General features: G+C 44.8%; 1 protein-coding gene and 1 long non-coding RNA gene across 3 annotated transcripts in view; one reads left to right on the top strand and one right to left on the bottom strand.

The window, feature by feature from the left end:
- The window catches only part of MAB21L3 (mab-21 like 3), a 121,263-nt gene that overhangs the window by 48,045 nt on the left and 53,075 nt on the right, over nt 1-20,143 (top strand). The window lies entirely within an intron of this gene.
- Nucleotides 10,091-19,618, bottom strand: LOC142490552 (uncharacterized). The gene is made up of 2 exons (XR_012800101.1): nt 18,929-19,618; nt 10,091-10,511 (listed from the first exon to the last, which is right to left on the bottom strand). It is a non-coding gene; the product is annotated as an uncharacterized LOC142490552 (long non-coding RNA).

Below are 20,143 nucleotides of genomic sequence, written 5' to 3'. Positions count from 1 at the left end.
GGCAGACAGACGTGTCCCGGGGAAGTGTTAGGGTATGTAACGCGGGTATCCTGTGGGCTGTGTTATAGGGTTTTGGGGCAGACAGACGGTTCCCGGGGAAGTGTTAGGGTATGTAACGCGGGTATCCTGTGGGCTGTGTTATAGGGTTTGGGGCAGACAGACGAGTCCCGGGGAAGTGTTAGGGTATGTAACGCGGGTATCCTGTGGGCTGTGTTATAGGGTTTGGGGCAGACAGACGAGTCCCGGGGAAGTGTTAGGGTATGTAACGCGGGTATCCTGTGGGCTGTGTTATAGGGTTTGGGGCAGACAGACGTGTCCCGGGGAAGTGTTAGGGTATGTAACGCGGGTATCCTGTGGGCTGTGTTATAGGGTTTGGGGCAGACAGACGTGTCCCGGGGAAGTGTTAGGGTATGTAACGCGGGTATCCTGTGGGCGGTGTTATAGGGTTTGGGGCAGACAGACGGTTCCCGGGGAAGTGTTAGGGTATGTAACGTGGGTATCCTGTGGGCTGTGTTATAGGGTTTGGGGCAGACAGACGTGTCCCGGGGAAGTGTTAGGGTATGTAACGCGGGTATCCTGTGGGCTGTGTTATAGGGTTTGGGGCAGACAGACGTGTCCCCGGGGAAGTGTTAGGGTATGTAACGCGGGTATCCTGTGGGCTGTGTTATAGGGTTTGGGGCAGACAGACGTGTCCCGGGGAAGTGTTAGGGTATGTAACGCGGGTATCCTGTGGGCTGTGTTATAGGGTTTGGGGCAGACAGACGTGTCCCGGGGAAGTGTTAGGGTATGTAACGCGGGTATCCTGTGGGCTGTGTTATAGGGTTTGGGGCAGACAGACGTGTCCCGGGGAAGTGTTAGGGTATGTAACGTGGGTATCCTGTGGGCTGTGTTATAGGGTTTGGGGCAGACAGACGTGTCCCGGGGAAGTGTTAGGGTATGTAACGCGGGTATCCTGTGGGCTGTTTTATAGGGTTTGGGGCAGACAGATGTGTCCCGGGGAAGTGTTAGGGTATTTAACGCGGGTATCCTGTGGGCTGTGTTATAGGGTTTGGGGCAGACAGACGTGTCCCGGGGAAGTGTTAGGGTATGTAACGTGGGTATCCTGTGGGCTGTGTTATAGGGTTTGGGGCAGACAGACGTGTCCCGGGGAAGTGTTAGGGTATGTAACGCGGGTATCCTGTGGGCTGTGTTATAGGGTTTGGGGCAGACAGACGGGTCCCGGGGAAGTGTTAGGGTATGTAACGCGGGTATCCTGTGGGCTGTGTTATAGGGTTTGGGGCAGACAGACGTGTCCCGGGGAAGTGTTAGGGTATGTAACGCGGGTATCCTGTGGGCTGTGTTATAGGGTTTGGGGCAGACAGACGTGTCCCCGGGGAAGTGTTAGGGTATGTAACGCGGGTATCCTGTGGGCTGTGTTATAGGGTTTTGGGGCAGACAGACGGTTCCCGGGGAAGTGTTAGGGTATGTAACGCGGGTATCCTGTGGGCTGTGTTATAGGGTTTGGGGCAGACAGACAGTCCCCGGGGAAGTGTTAGGGTATGTAACGCGGGTATCCTGTGGGCTGTGTTATAGGGTTTGGGGCAGACAGACGGTTCCCAGGGAAGTGTTAGGGTATGTAACGCGGGTATCCTGTGGGCTGTGTTATAGGGTTTGGGGCAGACAGACATGTCCCGGGGAAGTGTTAGGGTATGTAACGTGGGTATCCTGTGGGCTGTTTTATAGGGTTTGGGGCAGACAGACGTGTCCCGTGGGAAGCGTTAGGGTATGTAACGCGGGTATCCTGTGGGCTGTGTTATAGGGTTTGGGGCAGACAGACATGTCCCGGGGAAGTGTTAGGGTATGTAACGCGGGTATCCTGTGGCCTGTGTTATAGGGTTTGGGGCAGACAGACGTGTCCCGGGGAAGTGTTAGGGTATGTAACGCGGGTATCCTGTGGGCTGTGTTATAGGGTTTGGGGCAGACAGACGGTTCCCGGGGAAGTGTTAGGGTATGTAACGGGGGTATCCTGTGGGCTGTGTTATAGGGTTTGGGGCAGACAGACGGTTCCCGGGGAAGTGTTAGGGTATGTAACGCGGGTATCCTGTGGGCTGTGTTATAGGGTTTGGGGCAGACAGACGTGTCCCGGGGAAGTGTTAGGGTATGTAACGCGGGTATCCTGTGGGCTGTGTTATAGGGTTTGGGGCAGACAGACGGTTCCTGGGGAAGTGTTAGGGTATGTAACGTGGGTATCCTGTGGGCTGTGTTATAGGGTTTGGGGCAGACAGCGTGTCCCCGGGGAAGTGTTAGGGTATGTAACGCGGGTATCCTGTGGGCTGTGTTATAGGGTTTGGGGCAGACAGACGTGTCCCGGGGAAGTGTTAGGGTATGTAACGCGGGTATCCTGTGGGCTGTGTTATAGGGTTTGGGGCAGACAGAAGGTTCCCGGGGAAGTGTTAGGGTATGTAACGCGGGTATCCTGTGGGCTGTGTTATAGGGTTTGGGGCAGACAGACGTGTCCCGGGGAAGTGTTAGGGTATGTAACGCGGGTATCCTGTGGGCTGTGTTATAGGGTTTGGGGCAGACAGACGTGTCCCGGGGAAGTGTTAGGGTATGTAACGCGGGTATCCTGTGGGCTGTGTTATAGGGTTTGGGGCAGACAGACGTGTCCCGGGGAAGTGTTAGGGTATGTAACGCGGGTATCCTGTGGGCTGTGTTATAGGGTTTGGGGCAGACAGGCGTGTCCCCAGGGAAGTGTTAGGGTATGTAACGCAGGTATCCTGTGGGCTGTGTTATAGGGTTTGGGGCAGACAGACGGTTCCTGGGGAAGTGTTAGGGTATGTAACGTGGGTATCCTGTGGGCTGTGTTATAGGGTTTGGGGCAGACAGCGTGTCCCCGGGGAAGTGTTAGGGTATGTAACGCGGGTATCCTGTGGGCTGTGTTATAGGGTTTGGGGCAGACAGACGTGTCCCGGGGAAGTGTTAGGGTATGTAACGCGGGTATCCTGTGGGCTGTGTTATAGGGTTTGGGGCAGACAGGCGTGTCCCCAGGGAAGTGTTAGGGTATGTAACGCGGGTATCCTGTGGGCTGTGTTATAGGGTTTGGGGCAGACAGACGGGTCCCGGGGAAGTGTTAGGGTATGTAACGCGGGTATCCTGTGGGCTGTGTTATAGGGTTTGGGGCAGACAGACGAGTCCCGGGGAAGTGTTAGGGTATGTAACGCGGGTATCCTGTGGGCTGTGTTATAGGGTTTGGGGCAGACAGACGTGTCCCGGGGAAGTGTTAGGGTATGTAACGCGGGTATCCTGTGGGCTGTGTTATAGGGTTTGGGGCAGACAGACGTGTCCCGGGGAAGTGTTAGGGTATGTAACGCGGGTATCCTGTGGGCTGTGTTATAGGGTTTGGGGCAGACAGGCGTGTCCCCAGGGAAGTGTTAGGGTATGTAACGCGGGTATCCTGTGGGCTGTGTTATAGGGTTTGGGGCAGACAGACGTGTCCCGGGGAAGTGTTAGGGTATGTAACGCGGGTATCCTGTGGGCTGTGTTATAGGGTTTGGGGCAGACAGACGTGTCCCGGGGAAGTGTTAGGGTATGTAACGTGGGTATCCTGTGGGCTGTGTTATAGGGTTTGGGGCAGACAGACTTGTCCCGGGGAAGTGTTAGGGTATGTAACGCGGGTATCCTGTGGGCTGTGTTATAGGGTTTGGGGCAGACAGACGTGTCCCGGGGAAGTGTTAGGGTATGTAACGCGGGTATCCTGTGGGCTGTGTTATAGGGTTTGGGGCAGACAGACGTGTCCCGGGGAAGTGTTAGGGTATGTAACGCGGGTATCCTGTGGGCTGTGTTATAGGGTCTGGGGCAGACAGACGTGTCCCGGGGAAGTGTTAGGGTATGTAACGCGGGTATCCTGTGGGCTGTGTTATAGGGTTTGGGGCAGACAGACGGGTCCCGGGGAAGTGTTAGGGTATGTAACGCGGGTATCCTGTGGGCTGTGTTATAGGGTTTGGGGCAGACAGACGTGTCCCGGGGAAGTGTTAGGGTATGTAACGCGGGTATCCTGTGGGCTGTGTTATAGGGTTTGGGGCAGACAGACGTGTCCCGGGGAAGTGTTAGGGTATGTAACGCGGGTATCCTGTGGGCTGTGTTATAGGGTTTCGGGCAGACAGACGTGTCCCGGGGAAGTGTTAGGGTATGTAACGCGGGTATCCTGTGGGCTGTGTTATAGGGTTTGGGGCAGACAGACGTGTCCCGGGGAAGTGTTAGGGTATGTAACGCGGGTATCCTGTGGGCTGTGTTATAGGGTTTGGGGCAGACAGACGGTTCCCGGAGAAGTGTTAGGATATGTAACGCGGGTATCCTGTGGGCTGTGTTATAGGGTTTTCGGGCAGACAGACGGTTCCCGGGGAAGTGTTAGGGTATGTAACGCGGGTATCCTGTGGGCTGTGTTATAGGGTTTGGGGCAGACAGACGTGTCCCGGGGAAGTGTTAGGGTATGTAACGCGGGTATCCTGTGGGCTGTGTTATAGGGTTTGGGGCAGACAGACGGTTCCCGGGGAAGTGTTAGGGTATGTAACGCGGGTATCCTGTGGGCTGTGTTATAGGGTCTGGGGCAGACAGACGGGTCCCGGGGAAGTGTTAGGGTATGTAACGCGGGTATCCTGTGGGCTGTGTTATAGGGTTTGGGGCAGACAGACGTGTCCCGGGGAAGTGTTAGGGTATGTAACGCGGGTATCCTGTGGGCTGCGTTATAGGGTTTGGGGCAGACAGACGGTTCCCGGGGAAGTGTTAGGGTATGTAACGCGGGTATCCTGTGGGCTGTGTTATAGGGTTTGGGGCAGACAGACAGTTCCCGGGGAAGTGTTAGGGTATGTAACGCGGGTATCCTGTGGGCTGTGTTATAGGGTTTGGGGCAGACAGACGTGTCCCGGGGAAGTGTTAGAGTATGTAACGCGGGTATCCTGTGGGCTGTGTTATAGGGTTTGGGGCAGACAGACGTGTCCCGGGGAAGTGTTAGGGTATGTAACGCGGGTATCCTGTGGGCTGTGTTATAGGGTTTGGGGCAGACAGACGTGTCCCGGGGAAGTGTTAGGGTATGTAACGCGGGTATCCTGTGGGCTGTGTTATAGGGTTTGGGGCAGACAGACGTGTCCCGGGGAAGTGTTAGGGTATGTAACGCGGGTATCCTGTGGGCTGTGTTATAGGGTTTGGGGCAGACAGACGGTTCCCGGGGAAGTGTTAGGGTATGTAACGCGGGTATCCTGTGGGCTGTGTTATAGGGTTTGGGGCAGACAGACGGGTCCCGGGGAAGTGTTAGGGTATGTAACGCGGGTATCCTGTGGGCTGTGTTATAGGGTCTGGGGCAGACAGACGGGTCCCGGGGAAGTGTTAGGGTATGTAACGCGGGTATCCTGTGGGCTGTGTTATAGGGTCTGGGGCAGACAGACGGGTCCCGGGGAAGTGTTAGGGTATGTAACGCGGGTATCCTGTGGGCTGTGTTATAGGGTTTGGGGCAGACAGACGTGTCCCGGGGAAGTGTTAGGGTATGTAACGCGGGTATCCTGTGGGCTGCGTTATAGGGTTTGGGGCAGACAGACGGTTCCCGGGGAAGTGTTAGGGTATGTAACGCGGGTATCCTGTGGGCTGTGTTATAGGGTCTGGGGCAGACAGACGGGTCCCGGGGAAGTGTTAGGGTATGTAACGCGGGTATCCTGTGGGCTGTGTAATAGGGTTTGGGGCAGACAGACGTGTCCCAGGGAAGTGTTAGGGTATGTAACGCGGGTATCCTGTGGGCTGTGTTATAGGGTTTGGGGCAGACAGACGTGTCCCGGGGAAGTGTTAGGGTATGTAACGCGGGTATCCTGTGGGCTGTGTTATAGGGTTTGGGGCAGACAGACAGTTCCCGGGGAAGTGTTAGGGTATGTAACGCGGGTATCCTGTGGGCTGTGTTATAGGGTCTGGGGCAGACAGACGGGTCCCGGGGAAGTGTTAGGGTATGTAACGCGGGTATCCTGTGGGCTGTGTAATAGGGTTTGGGGCAGACAGACGGGTCCCGGGGAAGTGTTAGGGTATGTAACGCGGGAATCCTGTGGGCTGTGTTATAGGGTTTGGGGCAGACAGACGTGTCCCGGGGAAGTGTTAGGGTATGTAACGCGGGTATCCTGTGGGCTGTGTTATAGGGTTTGGGGCAGACAGACGGTTCCCCGGGGAAGTGTTGGGGTATTTATTTGATGCAGGTGTAACCCCTCTACGTTCAGCTCTCAGACATGACTATTGCTGAAGGTGGGGCTTGAGTTCCTACTTCTAATTTACTGAGCCACGCGTGGCCTGCGGTCAGGCAGCAGGAAGAACCCAGACACAGTGTGGGTGATACAACTAGTTTACTTATTCCTACTAACTCTGGTACCTTTTTATCCTATGCCGATGAGCCCTACACACAGTACACAAACACAACACAATCCTCATTAACGCAGCGCGGGTGTGAGTCAGAGTCAGTAGTGTGTGAGCCACCCCAATCCTGGGTATGTTAGCTTGTGCTGGTGCCTGCACCCCGTGGCTCCCCGTGGCACCCCGTGGCACCCCGTGGTGTAATAACGGTTGCAGGCCTGTACTTTGAAAAGGTTCTTCGGTGCCGCTGTTCTGTGTAGCGGGTGAAGGTCCAAAAACATAGATTGTAAGCTCCACGGGGCAGGGACCTGTGCCTGCAAAATGTCTCTGTAACGCGCTACGTAAAACTAACAGCGCTATACAAGAACATGCTATTATTATTATTATTATTATTATACAAGAACATGCTATTATTATTATTATTAACTGTGCCCAGGACATACAGTACTTGAAAACGAGAGGTAACTCTCAATGTATTACTTCCTGGTAAAATATTTTTATAAATAAGATATACTGTGCGCTTTGTTATACAGGGTTTTGTGCAGACAGACGGGTCCCCGGGGTGTGTTAGGGTATTTACTTAATGCGAAACAAATATAACTGTAACGGCGCCCCCCAGTGAATACAATGCAACAGCCCCCACTTGTAAGTTTGAATCTAAAATAGGTTTCCAGTGCAAATCATGTCCCAAATGTGTTAACTCTGGGCACCCCAAAGAAAGGATGAAGGTGCATGTAACGAGAAAAACACAACAAACACCGAATAATACAGTATGATATCAGAACGTTTATTAGTCTTGGGCATATATGATGGTATGAATACTAAAACATAGTTTGTGCCTCAGAGGTAGGCCTACTCAGGGAGTAGAGTAAAAAAGATACATTTATTAAAACAATTTAACAGCAAAACACATGAAAAAATACACTTCAGATGATGGTCCGATCCGCAAACGGAGCAACGAAAATTGGAATCCTACTTACAGGATGAAGGTAGGAGATGCACCTTAAGATCAATACACAAAAAACACAGCGCACAACGCTCATAGTGCATTAAAAATTATATTGACATAAACAATTAATAAGGTGAGTATTGTGCGTACATCAAGGTGATGTTAAACAAGCAATTTCGGGATAATGTTACCCAAACACCACGTGGAAGCCGGATCAGATGTCCTCACAGGTATTGGAAACTGCTTCGTGACCACCGGTTCCTATTGGGTAGGTATGGAGTCTTTGAAAGTCCCTGCTCACATAAAGAGTTCAACACGTCTGCAGCTCACACAAGACTTGCTGCTTCAAATGGAACTCCACGCCGGCTGGAATCCTCTCTCTCTCCTCCGGAATCCCCTGATGAAGAAACCTACGGGTTTCGAAACGCGTTGGATAGTGTACTAGCATCTTTGCCTTCAACTACACTGCCCCACTACTGCGAGCTGATCCAGTAAACCGGCGCAAGTACCGGCGAGAACCCTCCGGTGACGTCACTAATCCGGAAGTGCCTGAACGGAGGAGAGAGGATTCCAGCCGGCGTGGAGTTCCATTTGAAGCAGCAAGTCTTGTGTGAGCTGCAGACGTGTTGAACTCTTTGTGGGAGCAGGGACTTTCTAAGACTCCATACCTACCCAATAGGAACCGGTGGTCACGAAGCAGTTTCCAATACCTGTGAGGACATCTGATCCGGCTTCCACGTGGTGTTTGGGTAACATTATCCCGAAATTGCTTGTTTAACATCACCTTGATGTACGCACAATACTCACCTTATTAATTGTTTATGTCAATATAATTTTTAATGCACTATGAGCGTTGTGCGCTGTGTTTTTTGTGTTTTTATCTGTTAGTTCTAGGGTTTTTTTGAGCCATCCCTGTAACCACAGCTGCAGACACTCCGATTTGTCCAGTAAAGGTCACGTATTTACTTTACATATATTCATCACTTCACGGTTGTAAATTGTAATAGTTGCGCACTGATTCTTCACCTATTCACGCCTTAAGATCAATGTCTGTTTGGCAATAGTCGTCTCTCCATTGAGGCTGTAACGGCTGGAGTGCTAGATGGTAGACAGAGTCCCAGACCAGCTGGCGCGTGCGGCTTCCACTGTAGCAAAATATATTTGTGTCTTTTTCTCTCGTCCTGCCCTCGTCTCACTGACTGGCCACTTCCTTGTCCGTAATCTCACGAGAACGGATGGTGGGGAAGCTGGTTCCGGCACACCGGTAATCTGCAGATAGTGGGATCCAGAAACGTAGTATGCACTCGTGCACAGAGTAAGTTGTGATTGCGTCAGATAATGACCTTTGAACACTACGCGTTTCGCGATTCATCGGAGTTTCCAACTCGTAAACAATTACTCACATTTTTATTTATACTGTTACTCTCTTTAGCAGGGGATATTGAACTCAACCTAGGCCCTCCCTTCTCAGCTCTGTCCCATACCTCTGAGAATACCCCTTTCATATTCCAAAAAGGGCTCTCTGTTTACATATAAATATCCGGAGTCTGCTGCCCAAACTGGACGAACTAAGGGCATGGTGCCTTATGCATAAACCCAAATCCATTATTCTCACAGAAACATGGCTAACCCCTAAAACCCTTGATGCAAATATCGTCATTCAGGGATACTCCATTTCTAGGAGAGATAGGTCAAAGAGAGGAGAAAGGGTGTTATTCTATATTGAAGACACATTACCATTTATGATGCTAAATTGCCCCCCAAGATCATCTCCTTTTGAAATCCTTGTGTAACTCCCCTTTGGGATTACTATGGTTTTAAGGTGTTAACTGTGTCCAGACGCAAAGTACATTTTTCCTGTCTTGCCTTCAAATACTTTCTGGGCAACTGTAGGGTAAAAGAACAATGTTCTAGTATAGTGCTACAAATGACCAGGTTTGATGGCAATATATAAACAATCTTGATTGAAGAGCGTTAATCAACGGTAGGTTATATACACGAGTGAGTGCTGGGGTATGCAGGTGGGCGTATATATAAGAAACATTTATATGTATAGCCCTGGTGAGTGTTGTAAGCAGAGATATATAAACCCTACCACATCACTCCCAATAAGGACACAGTCTCAGACCGCCTAAAATCACCTGTATAGTACCTCCCAGTAATGCAATAATGCAAAAGACTCACGTGAACCATGCCCGTTTTTCTCCTGAATATGCGTGCTTCTGCTGGGTAAAGTAGATATTCTGGTGGCCACAGGATGCGGTAGTACAGAGCACAGCGAATGACAGGACTCCACAGGACAGCAGTGATGAAGATTAAAAAGTTTTCTTTATTAGCACGTCATGGTGCAGACAGGTATGGGTGCAAGATCTCCTCCTCTTACGCGTTTCACGCCTGTGTTTGGCGCTTCTGACGTCCTGTGGAGTCCTGTCGTTCGCTGTGCTCTGTACTACCGCATCCTGTGGCCACCAGAATATCTACTTTCTGGGCAACCTACCCACCTATCTGCACAAGCTCCTCACCCCTACCACACGCAGCACTTATCCCCTGAGATCTGACTCCAAATGACTGCTCACAATCTTGTCTGTACCTGTTACCCATGCCCATATTCCTCTATTATCTCTAACTGTCCAGGAAATGTCTGTAAATATAATGTATAACCGCTGTTCATTTAATGTAACCGTATTTGTCATCATAACTCTGTGCCCAGAACATACTTAACAACGATAGGTAACTCTGACCGTATTACTTCCTGGTCAGTATAAAGAACAGGGCACCACGGATTTTCAAATGCAGTTTTATTGCCTAGAGATTGACGTGACGTGTCGGTCTTACATGGCTTTAATCAAAAAAGAAATGGCATAGAACTCACAGAACCTTCTTATAAACCCATCACCAGGTGTCCCACATTAGTCAATTAGTTCGTCATAGTCCAGCGTCGTCCCGTTCCTCACGATCGTTCCTGTATTGACATCATCCAGGCTTCTTATTGGTCTATCCTTCGTCCACTTGCTTCTCTTTCCCGTGGTCTCGCGAGATCATGACGTCATCGTAGTTTTCTTGTCCGCACTGTGTTTCCCACTGCAGTCTTGCTTCTGAAGAGAGAACCTCCTTGCTTCAGATGTAATCTCATGGGGCATCCTTGTCGGGCCTTATAATTTCTCCTTTTGTACATGGGTGGCCGGGCAACCCTCTTCTGCAGCTGTAAGGCAGGATTGTGTTAATTACTGCTCAATAAATGCCCTTACAATCAGATCTCCTGCAATGTTCAGCTGGATGATATACCAAATCAGCTATGGATAAAGTTCTTTCATACCCCAAGATAATAATAAATGAAATGCATGCTGAATAATATCACCCATAATAAATATAGTGATACAAAGCAGTGATAGTACCTACTAGGCATGTTTGTATTGAAATGTTAAAAATATAGACCCTATGACCTCAAACAGATTGCAGCAACAGCAGCAAAAATTGGGACCTATAAAAGACAATGTTAATTTCTGTGTGGTACCACAATGTTCAACGTTCTGTCAAAAAGCATCCTAGAGCTAGATGGTCATTGAGTCCCTTTGGGAATACTGTGTCTAGGGTGTAGATCCAGTATGCTTCACGTTGAAGCAATGTTATATCCTTATCCAGTCCTGCAATTGCTTTTTTAATCTGCTCTATGCCCTTTACCTTTATACACACACATACTGCACCGACACACTTTATTCGAGCAAATACCCGGTATGTACCTGGCAGATACCTGGAATGCGCCGCTCCTCACCTCTGACAAGCCCCGTTGCATTTGCCTTCCCAGCCTGGGTTCATGCCTGGCTGATGGGCGGCTGATCTGTTAAATGATAATGATTAGGATTTAATAGGCTGCAATGCTTCGCGTGTCTACCAGATGGCATAAATTCATGAATTGTAATGCAGTATATATATATGTAGTGTGCAGTATTGCAGCCAACGGGAATAAAATGCTTCAATCCCTGCCGGAAAATAACTCAATGCACTCGGGCAGAAAACAGTCACAAACCTCAATACACCCGGGTATACCCGAATTCGTGGGACTAGCCGAGCTCGAATAAAGTGTGTCGCCAGTGTACATACATACATACATACACACACACATACATACATACTTACATACATACATACACACACACATACATACACACATACATACACACACACATACATACATACATACAATACATAGATACATACATACAATACAAAGATACACACATACATACATACATACATACACACATACAGTCATGTGAAAAAGAAAGTACACCCTCTTTGAATTCCATGGTTTTACATACTGTATCAGGACATAATAACAATCATCTGTTCCTTAGCAGGTCTAAAAATTAGGTAAATACAAGCTCAGATGAATAACAACACATGACATATTACACCGTGGCATGATTTATTTAACAAATAATTGATCATCAGCAACTGTGCCCACCTCTATAAAAGCTGAAATTTTAACAGTTTGCTGGTCTGGAGCATTCAGGTGTGTGTTAACACAATGCCAAGGAGTAAAGACGTCAGCAATGATCTTAGAGAAGCAATTGTTGCTGCCCAGTAATCTGGGAAGGGTTATAAGGCCATTTCCAAACAATTTAAAGTCCATCATTCTACAGTGAGAAAGATTATTCAAAAGTGGAAAACATTCAAGACAGTTGCCAATTTTCCCAGGAGTGGACGTCCCAGCAAATTCACCCCAAGGTCAGACCGTGCAATGCTCAGAGAAATTGCAAAAAACCCAAGAGTTACATCTCAGACTCTACAGGCCTCAGTTAGCATGTTAAATGTTAAAGTTCATGACAGTACAATTAGAAAAAGACTGAACAAGTATGGTTTGTTTGGAAGGGTTGCCACGAGAAAGCCTCTTCTCTCTCCCTAAAAAGAACATGGCAGCACGGCTTAGGTTTGCAAAGTTGCATCTGAACAAACCACAAGACTTCTGGAACAATGTCCTTTGGACAGACGAGACCAAAGTGGAGATGTTTGGCCATAATGCACAGCGCCACGTTTGGCGAAAACCAAACACAGCATATAAGTACAAACACATCATACCAACTGTCAAGCAAGGTGGTGGAGGGGTGATGATTTGGGCTTGTTTTGCAGCAACAGGACCTGGGAACCTTGCAGTCATTGAGTCGACCATGAACTTCTCTGTATACCAAAGTATTCTAGAGTCAAATGTGAGGCCATCTATCCGACAGCTAAAGCTTGGCCGAAATTGGGTCATGCACCAGGACAATAATCCCAAGAACACCAGCAAATCTACAACAGAATGGCTGAAAAAGAAAAGAATCAAGGTGTTGCAATGGTCCAGTCAAAGTCCAGACCTCAACCTAATTGAAATGCTGTGGCTGGACCTTAAGAGAGCTGTGCATAAACAAATGGCCACAAACCTCAATGAACTGAAGCAACATTGTAAAGAAGAGTGGGCCAAAATTCCTGCACAACGATGTGAGCGACTGATAAAGTCATACAGAAAACGATTACTCCAAGTTATTGCTGCTAAAGGTGGTTCTACAAGCTATTGAATCATAAGGTATACTTAGTTTTTCACACATGGCTTCTCCATTCTGGCTTTATTTTTGTTAAATAAATCATGACACAGTGTAATATGTCATGTGTACACACACACACACACACACACACACACACACACACACACACACACACACACACACACACACACACACACACACACACACACACACACACACACACACACACACACACACACACACACACACACACAGTGTAATATGTCATGTGTTGTTGTTTATCTGAGGTTGTATTTACCTAATTTTAAGACCTGCTAAGGAACAGATGATTGTTATTATGCCCTGATATGTAAAACCATGGAATTCAAAGAGGGTGTACTTTCTTTTTCACATGATTGTACATACATACAGTACACACATATACACATACATACATACATACACACACACACATACATACATACACACACACACACACACACACACACACACACACACACACACACACACACACACACACACACACACACACACATATGTACACACATATACACACACACACATACATACATAAATACATACATATACACACACATACACACACACACACACACAAACACACACATATACACACACACATACACACACACACACATACATACATACACACACACATACATAAATACATACATAGTCAGATAAGGCAGTTGGCACTCCAATAGGTGCTGGTAAGCCACAGGTGCACGTCCCATATAGAGAATGTAGTTATACGTTACCGTTCCAAGGATTGGTAAACAAGAGACAGCACTCAAAGTTGAAAATCAAAGTGTATTAGTGAAAGCAAAAATACATCCAGAAACCCAACGTTTCGGTCCTACAGAATGGGACCTTCCTCAGGGGATAGGTCCCATTCTGTAGGACCGAAACGTTGGGTTTCTGGATGTATTTTTGCTTTCACTAATACACTTTGATTTTCAACTTTGAGTGCTGTCTCTTGTTTACCAATCCTTGGAACGGTAACGTATAACTAAATACATACATACATATGTACATACACACACACACACACACACACACACATACATACATACATATGTACACACACTGTGTAGGGAGATGGTGGAGCACTGCAAAGAATTAGGGCTGGAGGCAGATCCGTGAAAAGTAAAAATGCTTTATTCCAGATGCATGGTAGCAACAGCTACATTAAAAAGGGTCCTCTAACGCGTTTCGCGCTATGACAGCGCTTTATCAAAGAGTAACTCCTGTCTCCCCTGATCCCCCTTATATGCTGTTCCCCACGGAGGTGATTTCGCGCCAAAAATCAGTCAAAACTCTGACTGAAGCTGAAACCACGTAAAAAACTACGGTGGCCTCATAGGGTAAAAACACCTCCGTGCTGAAAAAGCAAAGGCGGAAATACAAAAAACTGCATACATAGCCAGATTGATGAGTCTGGTGACAACACATAACACAGACATTACACAAGAGTAAAAAAATGAGATAAATGGACTATAACATACTGAATAAAGAGATGTAAAGTACACAAATTAAAAAAGCAGCACATATAAAGAAATATAAAATAAATATTTAACTCTCATTAGATAACTGGGAACATGAAGAAATATACCCATCAATAGACCCATCACTCTGATAGTAGTGTATCTATTATCACTAAATATAATAATAAACATGAATGTTTATGTTAACTCAAAATAAATAAACTAGTCTCAATACAAAAATAATGGCAATAATAATAAAGTTAAAGAGATACATATGTATAATTATCATCTTGAAACAGAAAATTTGAAAAATACATTTATAAAGATCATAATGCTGTTATCACCCAGTAATAGGCTATGGGATTAACTTCATCCTATCAGAGTCACGGATATCAGAAAAAAACCAAGAATAAAGTATATTAATACAAATATTGATTCAATAGAAAAATATATTAGATTGAAATGTATATAATATTAATCATTTATGTACCTAATAATGAACATATACATTAGTGATAAGAGATTATTATGAGAAAATGGAGGTAAAGTCAGAACATAAAATGGTTTTATAAAAAATGGTTTTATAAAAAATGTATCAGTTCCCAATCTTGATTGATCCCATTTGGGTATAGGGAATCCATGGTGAAGATCCAGAACATCTCACGTCTATTGAGCATGTTCAATCTGTCACCACCACGAATGGGTGGAGGAACATGCTCAATAGCCGAAAAAGAGAAGTTCTGGATACCTCCATGTGCGCAATGGGCAAAATGACGTGACACCGGATGTGTGGTAGTAAGATTTTTTATAGCTCTGACATGCTCCATTATCCTAATTTTCAGAGGTCTTATGGTGCGTCCAATGTAGTGTTTACCACACCCACACTTAAGTATGTACACAATAAAGCTGGAATTACAATTAATAAATGTGGATATTTTTATCGTTTTTTTGGGTTTTAAAGCATTGATGCATTTGAGTGGCGTTGCATATTGGCAGACCACACAATGGGCACATTTAAAAAAACCTTTAGGTATATTGGAAATGTGATGTGGATGATTGGAGTGAAACAGGCTTGGTGACAGAAAACCTGCCAATGACTTCGCTTTTTTGAAAACAAATTTTGGTCCCTCTTTAACTACATTTTGCAAATCTTTGTCCAATTTTAGGGTATCCCAATGTTTGTAAATGATACGTCTAATGGAGTCTGCCTGTTTACACTGTTGCGTTACAAAAAAAGGGGGCCTATTGTCCATTTTCTTTGTCATCATGGTTCTTTTATCCTTATTTTTATAATTCTTACCACTAGTGAAGAGATCTGTGCGATCTAGAGTTTTTACAACATCAAGGGATTCCAAAATATGGACTTTATTATATCCTCTCTTGAGGAACCTCTGAACCAGATCCTCAGATTGTGTATTAAAGGATTCCTCAGTAGAGCAAAGCCTTCTCAGTCGTAAAAATTGCCCTTTCAAAATCCCCTTTTTGAGAGGCCTGGAGTGATTGCTGCTTGCCATCAAGAACGCATTGCGTGAATTGGGCTTCCTATGGACGTCCGTCTGAATAACTTTATTGACATCTATGTACAACATTATGTCCAAATATGCAATGTGTTGAATATTAAAATCATAAGTGAATTTGAGATTGTATTGGTTAATATTAAGAGTGTTAAAGAAAGCTTCAAATAAAAGAAAATCACCATCCCAAATAAAGAACAGATCGTCGATATAACGCCTGTAAAAGATAATGTGCTCTCTAAAAGGGTTCTGATCACTAAAAATAAAAATAGATTCCCAGAAACCCATGAACAAATTAGCATAAGATGGTGCAAATGAAGTCCCCATAGCGGTGCCCTTAAGTTGTAAGAAAAATTGTGAATCAAACGTAAAATAATTGTGTGTTAATAAAAATGTGATACATTCAATCAGAAACGTGCAAAGTGTAATAGGTAGTTTGGATAGATGAAGATAATGCTGTACAGCAGAAATCCCTTGGTTGTGTTGTATAATGCTATAAAGTGACGTGACGTCCATAGTAGCCCAACTGTAAGAGGTTTTCCACTCAACCTCTTTTCGGTCTGTCAAAAGTTGATTTGAATCCTTCAGGAAGGAAGGCAATGAGTGAACCAGCGGTTGAAGGTAACCATCAATATAGCGTGATACACCATCTCCCAAAGATCCAATACTAGCCACTATGGGCCTACCAGGCGGGCAGGTTAGTGACTTATGGATCTTTGGGAGATGGTGGAACACCGGGACGATGGGATGTGTACACAACAAGAAATCAAATTCTTTCTTGTTGAGGACACACAGCATCACCCCCAAATCTAACAAATCTTTTAGCTCCTTAAGAAATTTCGTCGTAGGGTCACTCCCCAGTTTCCTATATGAACAAGCATCACTCAATTGTCTAAGTGCTTCTAATTGGTAGCTGGACGAGGATTGCACCACCACCGCTCCCCCCTTGTCCGCATTCTTAATGACTATTGAATTGTCATTTTGCAGAATAGTAAGTTCAGTTCTTTCTTCTTTAGTTAAATTATCATGGGGGAAGCTGATGGAGGCGCAACCCTCCGCCAGCTGTTTGAGATCTTGTTCCACCAGTCTCTCGAAAGTGGAGATAAAGGGACCCTTGGATGTATATGGGATAAATTTGGATTTTTTCCTAAAATCTGTATGCTGATGGATAAAGAAGTTAGACATAGGTATATCAGTACATTGTTCAATCTCATTTTGTTCAAGTAACAACCCCTCCATATCTGATATCACACTAAGCTCCCTAAAGGAGGGAAGTGAGTTAGGAGGATCAAGTGTCAAGTTCTTATCAGGTGGAGATGAAGATGATGTAATCTCTTGGACCGGTTCTGCATCTGACCTTGATGAGAAGAATTTTTTTAAACACAATTTACGTATAAAGCATTGTAAGTCAATGGTAGTGTTAAACAGGTTGATGTTATTCAATGGTGCAAAGTTCAGACCTTTATTCAAAAGGGTTAGTTGGCTATTGGTCAGAATCTTATCTGAAATATTGATGACATTGTCAGTAGCTGTATCTATGAATATTTTTTCCGTTTTGTTGCTCCTCGCACCCCATTTCTTCCTTGACCGCCTCGTCCTCTTCCAGACCAGTTTTTTGACTCTGATTCTTTTTGTGTTTGATGCCAGTTTACTGATTGTCCGGATGTACTCGGAATGGGATGATCCCTATTATCCTCCCTGTTACGACTACTCGATCTCCATGTATCTGTGATCTGATCAAAGGCAACCGATATGTTTCGGCTATCTCCCTCTGAGGCCTCAGACTCAAAACTAGAAGCTTCAGAGTATTTGTTTTTCAAGATAGATTTTTTGGGGTTTGTGGTAGATTTCTCTTTATCTTTGGTGCCTGAAAATGACCTATCTGATCTACCCCTGTTGGTATTTGTCACTGGTCTTCTCTGCCACACGTATACTTGTTTTCTAATATAATCTTGTTTATCACGTTCAAATTTGCCCTGTTTCTTAAGAATAATCTCTTTCTCTATCTGTTCTAAATTTTTGGATAAGATCTGGTCGTTGTTATCAAAATGCTCCATAACCTCAAAAGCTTTCAATTTTGTCTGCAAAAGTTCAATCTCCTTAGCCAATGATGTGATCTCTTTGGTTTTTTGTTTGACAATAATCTGGATCAGTTTGAATGAGCAGTCATCTAACGTCTGAATCCACTGTTTCTCAAAGTCCACGTTATTAAAACCAAATGTGGGTGTTTTCTTAATGCGGAGTCCTCTTGGGATCCTTTTTACCTTAGTGTAATTTTCAAGGGATGTAATTTCCCACCATAGTCTTAATCGCAGCGTCTGTAGTGTTTCTAATTTGAAAAAATGTGTACCCAGGTCTGAAGGTTCATCACAAATCAAATCCCCACTGTCATCAAAAACATGTTCAGCTCGTTTGGTGCGTTTGGTATTATCACATCTATTGTATGAGAAAGTCTTAACAGTTGGTTCTTCAATAATATCCTCATTAGAGTTTTCTGTATCCATTATGAAAGATATGATCTCTGTACTAATACATTTGAGTTAGGGTCTATGCGAAAACCAGAATATATAAAAAAAATATAAACCTGGTTTACAAATCACACATCAGGAACCTGACAAAAAATAAAAATAGAAAAATAGAAAAAAAGCCAAACCAGCCCTATAAAAAAATCTTTAACACTTATGATGATATCCAGTAGTGATATATATCAATAATAAGTCCATTCACAGTCCATGGTATGAGCAACCAAAAATGATATACAAACAGCAAAAAATGAGAAGTGAATCTCCTGATGGTGCTTCTAAATCCAAGATTGTGCAATGTTGGCCATAATGCCTAGGAGTCCGGGGTATATTAATTGTATAAGTGTATGAATGTGTGACAGGGTATATGGCTCACCATATGAAGCCTAACATGGACAGAGTAAACCTAACCACTTTAAAAGTGAAACCACAAGGAAGCCTCTATATAAAGAAACTCCCAGTGCAATCACTATGTGGATAATCATATCCTGTATCATAGGCTGGAGCCCTGCACATACCCTATAGTCACAGTAGCTATAAAAAATATTAAGTCACTCACTTATTAACCCCTTCTGCTCCATAACTGCGTGCATCCGTTCCGTTTTGTAGATGAAGTCTGTGTAGGGAGATGGTGGAGCACTGCAAAGAATTAGGGCTGGAGGCAGATCCGTGAAAAGTAAAAATGCTTTATTCCAGATGCATGGTAGCAACAGCTACATTAAAAAGGGTCCTCTAACGCGTTTCGCGCTATGACAGCGCTTTATCAAAGAGTAACTCCTGTCTCCCCTGATCCCCCTTATATGCTGTTCCCCACAGAGGTGATTTCGCGCCAAAAATCAGTCAAAACTCTGACTGAAGCTGAAACCACGTAAAAAACTACGGTGGCCTCATAGGGTAAAAACACCTCCGTGCTGAAAAAGCAAAGGCGGAAATACAAAAAACTGCATACATAGCCAGATTGATGAGTCTGGTGACAACACATAACACAGACATTACACAAGAGTAAAAAAATGAGATAAATGGACTATAACATACTGAATAAAGAGATGTAAAGTACACAAATTAAAAAAGCAGCACATATAAAGAAATATAAAATAAATATTTAACTCTCATTAGATAACTGGGAACATGAAGAAATATACCCATCAATAGACCCATCACTCTGATAGTAGTGTATCTATTATCACTAAATATAATAATAAACATGAATGTTTATGTTAACTCAAAATAAATAAACTAGTCTCAATACAAAAATAATGGCAATAATTATAAAGTTAAAGAGATACATATGTATAATTATCATCTTGAAACAGAAAATTTGAAAAATACATTTATAAAGATCATAATGCTGTTATCACCCAGTAATAGGCTATGGGATTAACTTCATCCTATCAGAGTCACGGATATCAGAAAAAAACCAAGAATAAAGTATATTAATACAAATATTGATTCAATAGAAAAATATATTAGATTGAAATGTATATAATATTAATCATTTATGTACCTAATAATGAACATATACATTAGTGATAAGAGATTATTATGAGAAAATGGAGGTAAAGTCAGAACATAAAATGGTTTTATAAAAAATGGTTTTATAAAAAATGTATCAGTTCCCAATCTTGATTGATCCCATTTGGGTATAGGGAATCCATGGTGAAGATCCAGAACATCTCACGTCTATTGAGCATGTTCAATCTGTCACCAGCACGAATGGGTGGAGGAACATGCTCAATAGCCGAAAAAGAGAAGTTCTGGATACCTCCATGTGCGC

Source organism: Ascaphus truei, chromosome 3 (assembly GCF_040206685.1).
Source record: "Ascaphus truei isolate aAscTru1 chromosome 3, aAscTru1.hap1, whole genome shotgun sequence".
NCBI lineage: Eukaryota > Metazoa > Chordata > Amphibia > Anura > Ascaphidae > Ascaphus > Ascaphus truei.
Note: the sequence above shows the minus strand (reverse complement) of the source record. Positions and strands in the feature narration are given on the sequence as shown.